Here is an 18196-nt window from a genome sequence, read left to right as displayed (position 1 = left end):
TCCACACGCAGCACCTCCTCCCCGCCTCACCCTTGCTGCTGCCAGACTCGCCTGCATCCACATGCCGCACCTCCTCCCCGCCTCACGCGCACTGCCCACATCCATGATCGGCACAGGGACGCTGGGGGGAAGAAGTAAGGAGGAGCAGGCGTGAGGGGATGACAGCCGCCGACAGACAGGCCCGATCTCAGAAGCAAGTTGCTGGAAGACTGCTTAGGTAAGCCTGCACTTTCCCACACATGGTTCTCTATAATGTATTGCTGGGATAGTGGGATTTGTATTCCTCTATAGCTGACTGTATATTGCGCTGTACTGTCTGGAGGGGCTTCCCTACATGGAATACATTGTAAGTAGTGAATGGCAGTGGGGGGTTCAGTGCATCGGAGACCGGGGCATAGAGGATGTAGGTGAGTTTTGAGCTATGGATTGAGCTGGATTGATTGTACCAGTACAGATGTCAAACATCTAAGACATGTGGAAAGATCTGCATACTGGTAAGAGTCAACACCAGATCACGGCTGATAGGTGCCTAGAGTCTAGGATTGGCTGTGATGATGACCCTGTTACACCCTGAGGAGGCTGATTGATCTCAGGGCTGGATTTACTCTCTCTGCTGCCCCAATGCCAGGTTCCTCAGTGCACCCCCCACCTGTATGCCGGCTGCATACAAGTGATCTCGGCGATATCGCCTAGATCACTTGTACAAAACAAGCGGCGGCTTCCCCACTGTACATTTAGCCCTGCTTGCCCAAAGCAGGGCTAAATGTAGAAAACAACTACCCACCCGGCGCCCCCAGAACTGCATGTACGGGCATCAGGAGATAGGAAATCCACACCCCTGCTGCCCCTCTACTCCCTGCTGCCCCAAGGCCGGGCCTCGGTTGGCCTTGTGGGAAATCCATCCCTGGTTGAACCCTTGCTGTTTTATTGCGCTAATCTGTCATTCCCTAGATGACCCGATCCAATGATGGAGTGGAGGTGTTGAGCAGTGTGAGGACCCCTCTGGAGGAGAACAGAGTGAAAGATTCAGCTAAGCTGAGATAGAGCAGGCCACATGTGTCACCGAAAGCACTTAAAGATGTGTTGATATATAAATAAAGAGTAATAGAATGTCTTAAATACTTGCTATCTTAGAGAAAATGCTGCTATAGCCTCCCCTTAGTACTGCATATGTGTCTGATGTTCTAGGAACTGGGTTACATGACCTCTGCTGAAGGCAGCATTAGCCAGTCTGAAGTCTGACCTTCTTCTTCAGCAGAGGTCACAGTGCCTAGACCTTCAAATATGTGGTCAGCACTAAAGGGAGCCTGCCTGGTGCATCATTTTCTCCAGAAAGGGTAATAACATTAACTCTTCTATCATTAATTGTGTATTCCTTTAAGCTTTATGCTAACATTAGAGCATTAGCCACTTCTTTGGCACAAAACCTTTATTATTGTGGTAGCAATCAACAAATATATACAGCCGAAAAAACTACCCCAACAAAAGCGCCAACAAATAATTGGCTGGTCCTGCCACAGTGATAGTAGCCAAGGTGCACACATTAACTTATACTATAAACAAGGCCTAGGGAAAATTGCAGGGCTATGCATTATAGTAAGAGAAGCAGAATGGAAGATAATGCCACATTACAGGCAGACAAGTAGAGTCGGAGATTGCTATATATGAGTGAGGAAAATATCTGTTTATATTACAGACACAGGAGCTCTGTGGGAGATAACTTTATATATTACATAGATGACAGCCAGGAAGATAGCTCGGAATTGCACAGATAAGGAAGTATGTAATACAGACAAAGTATTGCCGAGATAAATGTGTGTACAGAAAATAAGCTAATGAGTGAGATAACAATACATATTAGAGAAATAATGGAAGAATGATAGATGTGGATTTTGTTCAGTGGTAGATAGCTTGGTATAATAGTGGGGGTGTAATTGCAAAGTCTAGAGAGCACACCCAAAGGCACTATATGGCCAAAAGAATGTGGACAACCCTCCAAATGACTGAGTCCAGATGTTTCTGGTAAAGGGTGCTGTTAATGTTACAGCATACAAAGACATTGTAGACAATTGTGTGCTTCCAACTTCATTACAAAGGTTTCGGAAGGTTCTTCTTTGTGTGCTAGCTCCATAAAGACAAGGTTGTGATAAGTATGATGTGGAGAAACTCAGGTGGCCTGCACAAAGCCCTGACCTCAACCCTACTGAACACCTTTGGGATGAATTGGAATGCCAATTGCGAGCCAGATCTATTCGTCCAATATCAGGACCTGAGCTTACAAATGCTTTTTGACTGAATTGACCTACATATGCACAGACACACTCCAAAAGCCTTCCCAGAAGAGTGGAGGAGAGGAGAATGTCCATGTTTTGGGAATGGGGTTCCTAACAAGCTTCTATAGGCTTGATAGTCAGGTGTCCACAATCTTGGGGCCATATATAGTGAATCATCTACACTGAATACTTACTGCATACTGCTGATGATCACAGAAGCCATACAGCTAAAAGACCAATAGAATTTTGCATGGGTGAATTCAGAGTCTTGGCCCACGACCCCTGCAAACTGTACTGTGCGCCCCCTGTGGCGGGAACAACCCAGATGTAAGCGGGGGCTAAACGTTTACCATCCAGGCATTTTAGATTTTGGTAACCTGGCCACCTGAGAACACCTTCTAAACTGTTTGTATTGCAGGAAAGGTGTCCATTGTGTTCTGTGGGGTATCTCATATACCGAAAACCTAAAGTATCAAAGAGTCAGGACTAAGAAGGGTCTCATGGCCACCATATAGAATTAAGCCTCCCTTGGAAGTTTAGCACTGATTAGTGATAGATCAAGCAAAGGGAGAAAGGAATTTAAGTTATTCAGCAAGGCTTCAGGAAATCCTGGAACATGGGAGGAACTCACTTTTGCTAATTGTGTCTAAAAAATAGACAATTGTAGAGGAAAGATGGACAGGACAGAAGGAATGTGGGTCTAAAACTTATATAGATAGATATAGATATATCTATATATATATAGATATAGATATATCTATATCTATCTATATAGATAGATATATCTATATCTATCTATATAGATATATATACTGTATAATATACTGTATATAAACACTCTTCTCTCTATAAAATGCACAATTCTTTCACCTCTACCTTGCATAGTTCATATGCCTTTGGCACCCTGTGTATGTCACGTTGGTTATGCAGAGCTGCCTGCCCCCCAAAGCTCTGCCTAACCTTTCCTGCAGCACCATCAAACAAGCGGAGCAGAGAAGTAAGACAAGGGAAGAACCCAGAGGGGAGCAGAGGGGGAACAACGCTCAATTTCCATTACCCTAACTACAAATGCCGCTAATTTGTGACCACATCAGTGTCGAAGAGCAGTCACTGGTAAAACTGACTCTCGTTCTGCAAGGTGACAGAATGACAGGGATTAAAATGAGGTACAAATGAGCCTTCTCTCTTGCCTGGTCTTCGCTCCACTACCATAGGATAAGAATCACAGACAAGGTGACATGAAGAAATTAACAATATGAGATTGGTAAAAGTAATGTCACACAAACCTGCAGAATGTGGCCCACAATCCTTTATCTCATGCTTGTGATAAAACTTGAATATATTTCCTACACTTGACAGTCAGGCTTACCTAAAGCGAACCAGTCCCGACTGGGCTTTTGCAAAAATTTGAATATTCAGTCTTAAATTATTAACAATGTGCAGCCTGGCTTATTACATATTTATATTTGCCCCCTTATTTTGCTTTAATTACTTTGAGAATGACTCTGGAGCTGAGTCAGAGGCCCCCCGAGATCTGACATTTGCTGCTGTGTCAACTGCCTGACCTCATGGTGACAACATTCATTGGGGCATATTTATAAAAATGAATGGATTTGATCATTTTTGCCAACATACATTTAGTGGTGAATCATCATTTGAAAATAGCAAATGTTATAAAAGATGTAAGGGCTGTAAAAAGTAACCTTGGAATAATTATAAACACAAGTATGAAGAAACAATTAAAGAATGTGGAATCCAGAATCTGGGCAAACAGTGTATCATTGCATAAATTATCTAGGGAATAGATGGGTTAAAGTGGAGCCCTGTTCCTTTAGGTTTGGCCAGAGAAAGTGTGGGTGGGTTCCCTAGCTACCATTTCACTTCAGGATTTTTTGCATACAAATGAATTCTGGGTACCTAAATAAAGGTGGGACTCTTAGTATATTGGGGAGATCTGATAAAGGTAGACTTGGCTCTGTAAGAGCAGTGAGGATGAAGAAGCCAATAAGGGGACTCCACATGCAACACTGGGTAGGAAATCCACCAACCAACCTTTTTGAGGACCTATCTTTGCATTGCTGTCCTCAAAGTGTGCTAAAAAGTTGTGTTGGACTGTTGTCCTGAGATCCTTGCCTCTTTCTCTTGCCATGTAATTGGAATCTTTCATACTGCATAAATGTAACCATCAAACACATGTTTAAAGCATGGCATGGTACACCCATTCAAGAAATGGTGGTGGTGTGGGACGGGGGGTTCAGAAATCACTGGGAAAGAAGATACAGGCAGCAAAAAAATATTGTTTAACATTCAAACCATTCCTCACGCTAACAAAAATGGGCTTGTGTTGAAGAGATTGTCTATCAATTCCTGCTTAGACAGGAAGTAAGGGGGGACACACTTAGCAATAAAGAGTAGACCATGTGAAGGCTCTAACTCTTCCCCTATATGCAACAAATAAAAGTTTTGGCTAAAGTTAATCTGTAAGCAAAATGGTTTTACTGGCTAACTAAGCTTTTTAAAGATGAAAACTTTAGAAACATAAAAGGTTTGTCCATCAAGCAGTATGCAATACTAAATCTGAAAATCACATATTGATATGACGAACATTAACTGTTCTCTCCCTGATGCTGGTTTTGAAGAAAAGAGTAGGGCATAAAATCATGATAAAGGCTCAGGAGGGTCATTAAGGGACTGACAAGTGTTATAGAGAAAAAAAGGTATGACACACTTCATAAATCCCATCCCCAGCATGTAGAACCTTACTCCACTCCACTTTCCTCAAGGATCCCCCTGTACAATGATGCAGAGAATGATGCAGAGAATGTCACCGATGTCATCACATCAGAGATACTCTATGTCTCATTGAGGAACTCTCAGCTCCAGAAAAGAGGTGAAGAAGACCCCGTGTGTCATGTGACCACACTGACTACTTCTGAAAAAAGGTAAGTATATAAAAAAAATACATACTGGGGAGGTGGGAGGATGAAGTTAGGCTTTAATTCTCCACTATTTGCCAAACCCCAAAATATCAGTTTTGCATGATCCAGTCAAGGATGTATATCACCAGTGGTTACTGATAGGGATGAGATTTGACTTTGTTGCCATGTAGAGTACGACATGAACTTGCTGCCGATGATGTCATTAGTTGCTAGGACACTGGAGGATACACAGGCCATTGGTTGTTATGGTGCACCATACGAATCAATAATGCTGTACAAAAAAAAATAATGCGGTGTCCCCCCCAGAATCTATTCCAGACTCTAAACTGACATAGAGGTCTGATATTAATTTTAAGGGGGGTGTTGTGGATTGGCGCAGCTTAATGCGACATGGATTTGTGCGCTGAACCAAGTGAATTTCCATAACAGGGGATCTCAGCCACAAAAAGAAATTAAATAGTGTAGGGTCCCCCTTGCAATCCATACCAGACCCTTATCTAGGATAAAGGTATGAATTTTAGGGGGAACCCCTGTGCTGTTTTATTTATTTGTTTTGTGGGGGCCCCCAGAAGTAAGTAGAGAACATGCCGCACACAGGAACCACAGGGCCATCTGCCATTTTTATGCAGCATATCTCAAAACACTGATTAATAGCTGTGGACAACACCTCCACTTGTATAAAAGTTTAAGTTTGTTTAGTCCCCGGAAGTCAGCCTGTGCCTTATTTTGCATTCCACGCTGTGTAACACATCAAATTACCTCTTTTTCTTAATTCTACTTAATTACATCTATCTATTTTGAATTCTGGGAAAATTAGCATTCCAAATCAAGAAATTCCAATTCCATCATATCAAATCAACACTTTAAGGAGCCCTGATTGCTGTCAGCTAAATCCATTCAGGCTAATTTCATTACATGATGTAAAGAGCATGTTTTGCCTAAAGAAAATGGTGGCAGGGGTTCTTGTGGGTTGTAAAGGAAATGCTACCTACCCATTCAAGTCACAGAATGCCTTATTAATGCTATAGGCAATGTTGATGGAAATTATATGCAGAAGGGAAAGAGAGGGAGGAGGGAGGGTAGGGTAGAGCTAGAGTCTGCACATATCGTAAGTAACAGTAAACTTGAATATTTCCTTCACTTTATATTTTATATATAAGGTATATATTGTATATATGTACCCCCATATTTGACATGTATTGTATTACATTATATTTGACAGGTATCCAGTGCTGATGCTTGCAATGCTATAGAAAAAAATAACTTTTCTGTTTACTTCTACTTAAGTGTGTGTGCCTAGTTACTCTCCGCCACCAACAATTAAATTAAATGTCATGTAACCTTTATAGTGCTGTATAGGGTAGTGTAGATACCCTGTTCAATACCATTGGTTACAACATTACATTTTTTAGCTTCAAAGTATAACTATTTTTTGAGTGCACCAAAAAATTACTTCACAATTTTGATTTGTTTCTGAAGACGCTGCCACTAGAAGACACTATATTGGGAGATGGGAAAAGGACAGTACGTTAGTCTGAATAAGCAGGTAGTCTCTCATGAGATCACTGTAGTGGCAGTAGGGAGCAGCTGCCTTAGCAGCACAACAGGATAGCCAGAAGGCTGTAGACCATGTGGGGGGTACTCGTATTTTCAAATAAGGTACATGGTCTCATTTTGGATTATTAGACAATGAAGCCTTTGTGCCCTTTGATACTGATATATCAAAGGCACAAAGAATGTACCTCATTTGAAGAGACCAGTATGCTAACCCCAGTATGGCCTTCAAGGCCCCATCCGGCTGTGCTGATGAAGCAACTGTTCCTTATCATCACTGGCCATCTGAAAATGAATGCACCCTCTTGTGCAAGGAATAAGCAGGTACCCTGATCACCATGTTGCTCTATCTGGCACCCCATGTTCCTGATTCTTGTATCACTGTGAGGAACAACCTTATTAACAAATATTGATATGTAGGAAGGAAAATTTCTGAGCTGGGGACCACGGACACTTTTTGCACTTTATAATTTCCCAGTATACTCCACAAATCTGTACATTTGAACTGAACATATGATGAAAAATGCCTAAGAAGAGGTATCTTCACCCTATTTATTTCAAAAGCTTCCCTATTGGTCCAAGTGAGAGGCAAACTCACAAGGGAGGAGGAGGAGGTGAGAAGAGGCAGAGCTCAAGCTCTACAGTAAGAAATTACATTTGCATATAAATTCAACTACCTACAGTACATCTCTAGGTCAATCTCTCAATTATGTATTTTTAATGATATGCTCAATTTTAATTGGCAAGTTAGAGACAGGTTTAATATGAAGTTCCTGTAGACATTAGATGCCTGCCTATTTTCAGCTGGAATGGGTGACTAATTTCTATTAAACAGCGCCTGACAACTCTGAATGACCGTTCTCGACAAAGCAATGACACAGATTTTAAGACTTCATCCAACCTCCTATGTTTTCCCCTCAGATAAGTCAGCCCCAGGACTGTCTGTGCTTTGCGCTCACCTCTATTGCCTGTACAGAACACTTTCCAGCAATCAGGCTGTATTAATCATAATGGCACCAGTGAGACAAGGGTTAGAAAGGGGCAACACCTAGCCTTAAAATATGCTGTCGTCTTATGTGAATGAAGGACACGATTATCCCCATACCAAGTTGTGCTGGTGATGACCCTTAATTTTATATGATTATATGGTGGTGCCATCAGAACCTTGCAAACAATACAACTTTCCAGGCTATGCCCACAGATATGATTGGATTGAACATGCACACCTGTCCACAATCCTGTGAGGTTCATGCTATGCAATGCTTGGGGAGCTGCACAACCACTGCTACAAACTCTCGAGTTTCTTCTGCGCATACTTTAAGGAAATCCCATACTTTCCTATCAAGAAGTTTGTCCATTGTTGGGACATACAAGAGATGGCTACTGCTTTGGAATACAAAGGATTTTCTCCATGCATGAGTAAAAGAAGTGACCGGCCGACCCCATTGGGTAGACAGGTGAGTAGAAGACTTTTTGGTGGTGCTGGGGAAGGGTAGGGAAGAGGTGGATGAATTTGTATCCAATCCAGGAGCCAGTAGGATTTTTTTTTAGGAGCCGGCTCCATTGACAACTAGAGGAAACCTCAAGAGTTGGGCACCAGCTGTAACTTTTAAGGAGCATTGGCTACCTGGCTCCTGGCATTTGTCCGGCCCTGAGGTAGGGGTTTGAATCAAAGGATCCTTTAAGTGGAACAAGCCCTTTACTAAGAACATCAAGAGCTCTCCCCTCCCACAGCAAGAGGTATGATGTAGGTATTATGTAGCTACAATGTTAGCAGTGCTCTGACAAAGAATAGAAACCTTGGCTGCTAATCCTTGCTGTTTGAAATGCATCTCAACCCCTGAGCTATCACAGACGCTCAGGATACAAGAGACAAACTGGCCTTTAGAATTATATTTGTTTGGAATCAAATTAAAATGTGATGTCAAGGAGGTATCTTGCTTGGTACGCTCCCCCGCCCCCCCTCCCCCTCCCACCCACTCTGCACCCGACTCGCTTTAATTTCTTCACAATTTCATTATTCAGTTTAGCAAATAATTAGAGAGTCTGTGCTCGGGACAGAGTTTCTCTGTCTAATGTTCTGTTCTCTGCTTAATGAGTCTCATAATAACCTCGCCGGAAAAATATGATTTTTGCAAATCATCCCTTCATATAACCGTCATCCTCGATCCCGTGTTAATTAGCATAATCATTAACGAGGATCCCTGAGAGGTCTTCAAAACGCAAATTAGTTTTCCCAAGATCCCTTTCACTAGGTCAGGAGGCACTTCATGGACAAAAATCGATTAACGCGTTGCTTGCCATTTACGTTACATCAGAATGTGATCACATCAGGCATTGGTTGATATTATCTAAAGGAACACGGGTAGATATAAGTTGTCATATCAGAAAATCTAAAATTATAATAATATATTCTGCCTGATCCACGTGTCACATGATTTCCCACAGTTACAATAAATTAATGAGCAGGGGAGGCTAATGCTGACATTCGGCTCCGGTGAGAAATGTTAATCTTCATATAAACATTTCTCTTAAAGCTGAACCCCAGGCAATCAGTTAATATACGGTTGTAATATAATTATGGAAGCTGCGTTACCAGCTTGGTGAGCTGACTTTTCCCTGCTTCAGTTAGGCACACACATTTTGGTCACCTCGCCAACCGCAAGTTTGTGAATGGACAGCAAATGAGCAAGAACAGATTGATGAGATCATCTCTCTTTCCTCCTGTTAGCAAATATAAATTCAGGTAATCTGATTGGCTCCAAGGACTGCCCCTGCCTCTCCCTGTCCGATCGCAAGAGGCTGAAATCAAGTCAAATTTAGGTATTTATCCTAGTTGTATTTAAAAGATGTTCAATTATTTTAATAAATACATAACTGCATTTATTTGTGTTTTTAACATCTTCCTCCTTTGAATCTTCATCCAAACATTGCCTGTAGATAAAGGTGATACACTTGAATAAAAACATATATACACCCTGGCGAATATATACGGTCCAAATCAATCACAGGTACCGTATTTAATTAAAATATTAAATTATTTGACGGACTTCCAAGTAGGTAAAACGATACTGGCGGGGGACTTCAATATACACATGGATCCCTCCCTAGACTCTACATCAGGCCGATCACATATAACATATAAACAAATTGGCAAGTTTAAAACACATTTACATAAACTACATTGTTGCTTGCGTTGATGAATGAAGGAATGTAAATGCATGAGCTAACCATTTTTGTCTAAACTGTGAAGCAGCATTATATATGCATCATGTGCATGATTTTTCCATATATGGCATTAGTGGAAATATGCTTTTAGAGACTTTTTGGTTGATAAATACGGTTTGCTGTGTGAAAATCACACACACCTGGTGTGTGTGTGTGTTTAGGTTAGTAAATCACCCCCTTTATTACAAACCCACGGCACAAATAAAGATTAATGGCAGTTTGTCTCAAGTCTTTGAGCTTCACAACGGCACCCGTCAGGGATGCCCTTTATCACCTCTATTATTTACACTGTCGCTTGAACCTATGCTTATAGCCATTCGGAACAATGTAAACAAAAAAGGTATTGAAGTCCGGGGCCAGGAGCACAAGACAGCGGCATATGCCGACGATATCCTGTTTTTTGTGAGACAACCCAGAACTACAATCCCTAATCTTCTTAAGGAATTCGAACAATTCGGCAATATATCAAACTTTAGTATAAACCTACACAAATCAGAAATAATGAACCTTACAGCGCTCCCTCATGAATGTCAACAGCTACGTAGTGTGCTACCATTTACTTGGAGATCAAGTAAGCTGAAATACCTCGGCATATATCTGACACCTAAATTCTCAGATTTGATGAAGTATAACTATATCCTCCTTTTGAATAACATAAAAACAGAACTGTCGAGGTGGACAAACGATCGCCCCTACTTAACTTTGACTGGAAGGATTAATGCCATTAAAATGAATGTCCTGCCCAGGGTGTTATATCTGCTGCAAACGGTACCTATCTCTTTGCCGGAGAGCTATCTGAGGACCATGCGTAAAGTGGTCGATAAATATATATGGAACCGGTCTAGAGCTAGGATCTCCCGGCAGACTCTCGTTAGGACCGGACAGGAAGGTGGCCTGGCCTTGCCAGACTTTATTTTATATTACAAGGCCGTGGCACTTAATAGAATATTAGACTGGACTTATCAAAAAAGGAACAAGCGGTGGGTGGACTTAGAGTTCTCACTAGCTGGACAGTCACTACTGATAACACCATGGATTCCACCAGAACATAGAGAACTATCGAGTTCTACCTCTCCACTGACCAGGGCCACCCTAACTATATGGTCAAAACTATATTCTCAATTAGTGGGCTCCTACAACTCTCCACTAATGCCCTTAGGAGGACACTCATTCTTTCCCCCAGGCCTTGTGGACAAAGGCCTACGACACTGGTCGACTGATAAATCTCCTAAATTATACGAGGTTCTACAAGACTCTGGCCAGATGGATACACTGCAACAAATACAAAAGAAGTACGGGACTAGGCCTTGGGACAATTGGCGATATCAACAGTTACATCACTTTGTTGCCTCTCTCCCTAAACCACTCAGATCAGTGAAAAATTTGCACCCACTGGAGACTTTATTGTCACAAATAGACCCTCCATCACATGGTCTCTCGCGAATGTATAAAATACTGCTATCCTCACGGACGTCCCAAGATCCGTCATACATCTCACAGTGGGAGGCAGATTTAGGTAATACACTGACAAGCATTCAGAAAAAGAGGCTCCTCAGCCTCAATTCTGCTTCCTTGATTAGCACCCACGTGGTTGAGGCCTCATTTAAATTATTAGCAAGGTGATATTACACCCCGGATATACTCCATGCAATACACCCATCTCGTTCTTCTGAATGCTGGAGGGGATGTGGACTAGTGGGCACCCACGGGCACATATGGTGGTTTTGCCCCAAGATTAAACCCTATTGGAAACAAATTATTCAACTTATTACTACTATAACGGGGCAAGCAACCCCTAATGACCTGTGGGTTTGCCTACTACACCTCTCAGACATACCCCATGTCAGATATCGGAAAACGCTATTACCACATCTATTGAACGATGCAAAATTTCTCATTCCCAAATATTGGAATACTGCTACAATACCCACAGTTACAGAATGGACAACTAAAGTAGATTATCTATGTCTGATGGAAAAACTCACTATGGCAAGACAAGAACGGACACATTTGTTCGAAGCTATATGGGCCCCATGAAGCGCCTTCAGAGCCACTACCCCCTTTAGCAATTGATCAGCTAAAAATATGTCAGATGTGAATCTCTGCATCCCCTTCCCTTCCCTTCCCTACCCCCCCTTCCCTTCCCCCCTTCTACTTTCCCCCATGTTTTTGTGTAGGTCTATTGTTGAGGTTGTCATGCTGTTTGCTTCGGTGGCTCTAGGTCCATAGCTAATATGGGCTCTTAAATTAGTGAACAAATCGTGGAGACACGAAAGAGAAATTACTACCGGCAGTAGAGCCATAGAGGCATATACATGGTATATATATATATATATATATATGGTTTTTTCGTGAAGTATAATGGATGTCTCAACAACAGTTGTATGTTTAAAAAATTATCAAATAAAATAAAGATTAAATATTTGAATAAAAACATAGGTATTTTTTTTTCTTTTTAATAATTTATTTAACAAAAATATCAAGAGATGTAACGGTGTGCTGTGGAATAAATAAGTACACCCCTGGCCTCAGCTCAGAAGCCAGTCCTGGACATATTAGCAGTCATTCAAAGCATAGGTCGTTGTTAGATTATTTTCTTTACAGTAGAAGGATTGATTTAAAATAATTTGACAATCTTTTGAAATCCCTTTCCAGACTCAGAGACATTCACAACTTTCTTTCTGAGAGTCTTAGAGAGCTCTTTTGATCTTGGCATGATGACACCACACATGTCAACAGCAAAGAGAATGTCAGACACCAGAGGTATCTGAAGTTGAAGTAAGACCCACCCGCATACTCCCTAAAGTTTTAATAATTGGCACCTAACATGGAATGCTTAAAAGAGAACTATGACATGAGTGATTTCCACTCATGTCATAGTTCTAAGCCGACCTGTGACAATGAGACTGTCACAGGTCGGCTCAGTAGATCGGGAGGTGAGGGAAAACATACCGGGTTCCCTCACCTCTCGATCCTGTCACGGCTCTCTGCCGTGACAGGGGGAGGGGCTGGATTCCCCTCTCCCCGCTCCGATCTGCCAGCGCTGACTGGCGGAACGGACGGGGGAGGGGGTGGGTACAGCTGGCTCTGCCTCTAGATAGGCAGAGCCAGCTGTCACTCACGCAGCTGGGCGGATCCCGTCATCTAAGTCGGGATCCGCTCCAGGTGCGGCGTCTCAGTATACCGCGAGCTGTAGCTCGCGGTATACTGAGCTTAGGGTGACGGGAGGACGCTAGTTTGTGTCCTCCCGTTACCCCAAGGAGAACTATGGGGAAAAACACTGACCCCATAGTTCTCCTTTAATTCTAGATTTCATGGATTTGAAGGGGTGGTGAAAGATTTACCCATATCTTGAAATGACAACAAAGAAAAGTCTCCAGAAGTAAAGGGAGATCTAGTAATCTGCCCATAGTAAAAATGGCCATTGTGAGAAGAATTGGTTCGGATCAATTTGGATGGGGTTCTTAAATAAAAAATATATATCATTCATTTTCTTTAGGGGGGATTTTAGTTCTGTACTGGTCCTCTTAGTCCATACTGGTCATCTTATTCCCTATTGGTCATCTTAGTCTATACTGGTTATTTTAGTCCGTACTGGTCATTAGAATTAAAAATTTAGAAATTCTGAGGAAATTCGAAAAATACATTTGGAGTTATTCTAATTCGGATGCATTCAAATTAGGAAATTCAGATGCACTCGAAATTTTGGATACATTCACATTCTGAAATGCGAATACATCTGAAATTCAGATAAATTCGGAAATTCAGATGCATCTGAATGTCCAGATTTAAAGACATTTGTCCCAAATTTCAATTCCGAAGGAAACTAATGTACTACGCCTGCACACTCCATACAGTATCATACTAACATCTGTGTTCTTTTAGGTTATTTTTTCCCCCATTGAGGTTATCACACTTTGTTCATATACAGTATAAAAGACTATATGTCCTTCATATATTATTGCTGAATACACTCCAAGCACTGGCACTGGCACTAGCCCTGACTCTTTAGGTATCAGAGGAAGGTCAGAAGATGCCAGTAAGGGTTCCTGCTACATGCTGACTTCTGTACAATGCCATTTCATCTCTCCTCAATACAAATAGAATAAGCCAGCATACCCATAAACTAAGCATAAATATATCATATTACAGTAGAAAAAGGTATATAAATATTGAAGATACAAAGTCCTTAGCACAAAAATAAGCTGATACATACAAAAGCATATACTGTAGTACAGATTCAATAAATAAAGCATATCAGGAAAGGATAGCAAAAGTTGCCCAGAAGCCCAACGTTTCGGGATAATGAACAACTTCTTCAAGTTGGACCACATGTCATATCTACCCCACAAATTATCATGACAGGATCAAATTGTATTTGTCTTTAGTTTTTCAGAAGTTCCGATCTGTGTTTAAAGGCTATGAGCTGCTAGGAGTTGTACTTTCCATTTTTTAGGAACAGCTTTAAAGGTTTAGTCCACCCATGACTGATATGCTGGAAAGATAAACCACTTGGCAGCTTGTATCTCCCAGGTATGTTATTGGTGAGATCTCTAAAGGGTCAACTGAAAGGATTTGAGAGACGGGGTTCCAACTCTCCTTGTTGGTATTTTTTTTAAATTATTATTCATATCATGGAGAATGTTACAGGAGGTACTGAAACAAATTTGGGTGGTAAAACCCCAAAACTCCTAGGTGGACAGGAATAGTCAAGAATTACAGCATAGGAGACCTCAATTTTGGCGTATGCAATTTACATAAGGCTCACTCAACCCACCTAACTCCACTTATATCGAAAACACTGCCATTAGCTGGAATGGTTACGAATGGTTAATATACCTAATGCAAAACCTTCACCAAGATGTCACAGTGATTATGAAAGTGGTGTAAATTTAAAAACATTATTGCTCTACAAGAATATAATAGGATGAAACAGTGATATTATCTACACCAGCAATGATCCATCAATCTTCTAAATATACAAAATTATATAGACAGCATCATACAGTCACAATGTGATGTCCATTAACCTCCAAATGCAGATTATAAGGCCTCAGTCTTGCCAGTTGGTCTTGTGGCCAGTGATCCAGTTTCAGAATGTGAAGACGGGTCAGACAGTTCTCAGCCGCTAATGCATGTTCTATCAGGCTATTTGAAATAAGGGCTCTCGTCATCTTCCTAAAATATAAATAATCCTCTCTCCACCTGTATTTTAAAGCCTGTGTTGTTATGGTAACAGATAATTTTGACTTTAATTACTACACATTTGCTGTGGTTATTTGTGCTAATTTCAACAGAACAGAACAGGCAAAGAGCAGCATTTTTGTTGTTAACCCTTGTGTTCTCCCTGAACTTGATCCATTCAGCTGTACAAACAGCAAACATAGATATGTTGTTTTTTGTTTGTTTAACAGCACACTCCAATCCTAAATGTATTTTTACCCCCTCTGCTTTCAAGCTTTCGGCAGGTTTATGGCTACTGTTGCTTTGGTTAAAGGCCAACTCTGGGCTTTGTGTCCCCCCCAAACAGAGCAATGAGGGGAAGAGTCAACGGCACTCCAACTGTAATTAAACCTCACCCTTTATTGACCACCCCCCCACCCATAGAACCCCCTCCACTGCTAAGGACCTCCTTCCCCCCCAACAGTATGTTATGCTTTTTAATTTTTTTAACTATTTTCTTATGTCTTCTGTCTCCATGTGGTGGGTTGTCCAAGATTATGCAGATCATCACATCAGCAATGGTCTTTGCATCAATACACTAAAAGTATTGGGTGGTGTGGTGACACCAGTCATGTCGACAGTCTCCAATCCCGTTTCAGTCCCCAGACGACTGCACTCTCAACCTCACCCTGTGCAGAGGTTTTCCAAAATGAAAGGCAGTCTTTGGTTCCTGGGCAGAGTCCAATTCTCTTCAGAGTAAGTCTGATTCTAACAGAGTCACTGTCCCTCAGAAATTACTCTTAGCATTCTGGCATGGTTTGGGTAGAAAACAAGAGTTTTAAACTGCATATGCAGCAGCTATTTTAGACCTTCCAGAGGGAGTCGCTGAGCCAATCCCCACCCAATCAAAAGAACTGAGGGGTGTGATGTAGGAGCGCTGAAGTGTTTGATTATAAATCACGGACACTCTCATAATGCCAGTTATTTCAACCATATCTATATTTCCAGATGGCTGCTTTCAGCATGTTTATGGCTACTGTTATTTTGGTTAAAGGCCAACTCTGGGCTCTGTGTCCCCCACAAACAGAGCAATGAGGAGAAGAGTCAACGGCACTCCAACTGTAATGAAACCTTGCCCTTTATTGATTCCCCCCATCCATAGAACCCCCTCCACCGCTGAAGACCTCCTTCCACCCAGCAGTATGTTATGGAAAACTAGAGCTTTGAGCTGCATATGCAGCAGATATTTTAGACCTTCCAGAGGGAGCCGCTGAGCCAATCCCCACCCAATCAAAAGAACTGAGGGGTGTGATGTAGGAGCGCTGAAGTGTTTGATTATATATCAACGGACACTCCCATAATGCCAGTTATTTGAACCATATCTATACTTCCAGATTACCATATTTTACAGTCTGGCAACCAACATTATTATTTTACAGAATGAGATTAAGATTTTTCAGACACCAAGCATGCTATGGATCTTATGCATACTCACCTGTAATGTGCCTTATTCACCTGCTGGACATCGTAGCATAGGCACACATTTGTGTAAGCACTTGTTATTAATGTAGAGCCATCATAGCATTAATTATACAAATGATATGAAACTTAACTGTGGGCAACTCATCTGTATGTTAGTATAGGTCACCAATTCCAGTCTGATAGATGTGCATTCCTCCAGACTGTTTATAATAGGGCTTTATTAAAAGTCTCTGGCTTACCACCAGTCTCTTCCGATTACTGTTTATGATAGCTGTTTATGACAGGGCTTAATTAGATCATACAGACACAAGATTGAAATCTAGATGTTTTGTTGCTGACTTGCAAATTTTGAAGAAATGAGGATGGCACTGTGTGCAACACACTTTCCCCCTTCTCCTTACTCACTTTGGAATTATCAGACCTATCAGATATCCTGCACTCTCAGTCTGTCCCTAGTCTTCCGGGTTGGGTGACGTTGGGCGATGTTGGGCATCATCCTACCTTGGAGAGTAAAGACATCTTATGGCAGAGATCAAGTACTGTGGGGCATAGCTCTGAACTGAAGGTATTACAGCCATAAAATCCTCCATTGAAACGTTTTAACAAAGGCAATTAGCCAGAGTTGAGCCTTAAGCTGTTCAGGCTGCATACATATATACAATGCACAGTAGTATGTATTACTCATTTATGATAACGAATGTCTATATAATGTTAGTGATGTGTAGAGAATATACAGGAGCCTTGGGTGGAACAAAAATCACTTTACTGTCTTTTTATAGGACAAATGTAGTGAATTATTAGCAACAGGGGAACAGATGGTAATAAAACCTTGACATAGGTTTTAACCATTTACTCTGTTCAAAATATTATATTGTTGGTCAGTAATACTAAATAATACTATAATATAGTTGGTCAATAAAGTTCATTTGTAGTCTTCTCTTTTCTTTTAGATATTAAAACAGAGCAACTTGATGTAAATGACCAAATCCATGTGAATTTTTGACAGCATTTTGCAGATAGTTTCTGATTATATATGTTCATGATGGCTGCCATATTTGTTCATTGTGTATTCGGCTGTGCTTTCTAATTTGCAGTGCTGCACAATGGTTATGCTGGTCTGTTCTCTTACAATGCTAGTCAATGCACTGCCTGTGTGGCTGATATCTTATCTTAACAGAGAGAGAGGGTTAAATGCTTGTTTTTGCCTAGGGTCCAAAATAAAAGATATACTCACCCGATCTTCAGAGCTTGCTTGCTCTTAGACCGGTCCCTGGAGTCTGTCTCCCCCTCTGCTTTAGCTGTTCAAGGTCCCTGAGTCATTACATTCTAAAATGAGGCCACTGAGGCGGAGGAGGAGACAGACAAGAGGGAGCACTGTCACAGTGGTCCATTTCCAAGGTCTGAGTGAGTATAACTGTGTTGTTTTTGACCCTAGGGAAAAACAAGCACCTACCCTTGCAGTGCAGGGGTAGCCCCATGGCATGGGTTAATAAAATGTGTGCCCGGAGCTCTTCTTTAATGCAAAAGTGTAAATATACTTGAAAGTACAACTCCCCC

The sequence above is a fragment of the Nanorana parkeri genome, unplaced genomic scaffold, assembly GCF_000935625.1.
Source record: "Nanorana parkeri isolate BGI_ZX_2015 unplaced genomic scaffold, ASM93562v1 scaffold587, whole genome shotgun sequence".
Classification (NCBI taxonomy): domain Eukaryota; kingdom Metazoa; phylum Chordata; class Amphibia; order Anura; family Dicroglossidae; genus Nanorana; species Nanorana parkeri.
This window is presented reverse-complemented; position numbering follows the sequence as displayed.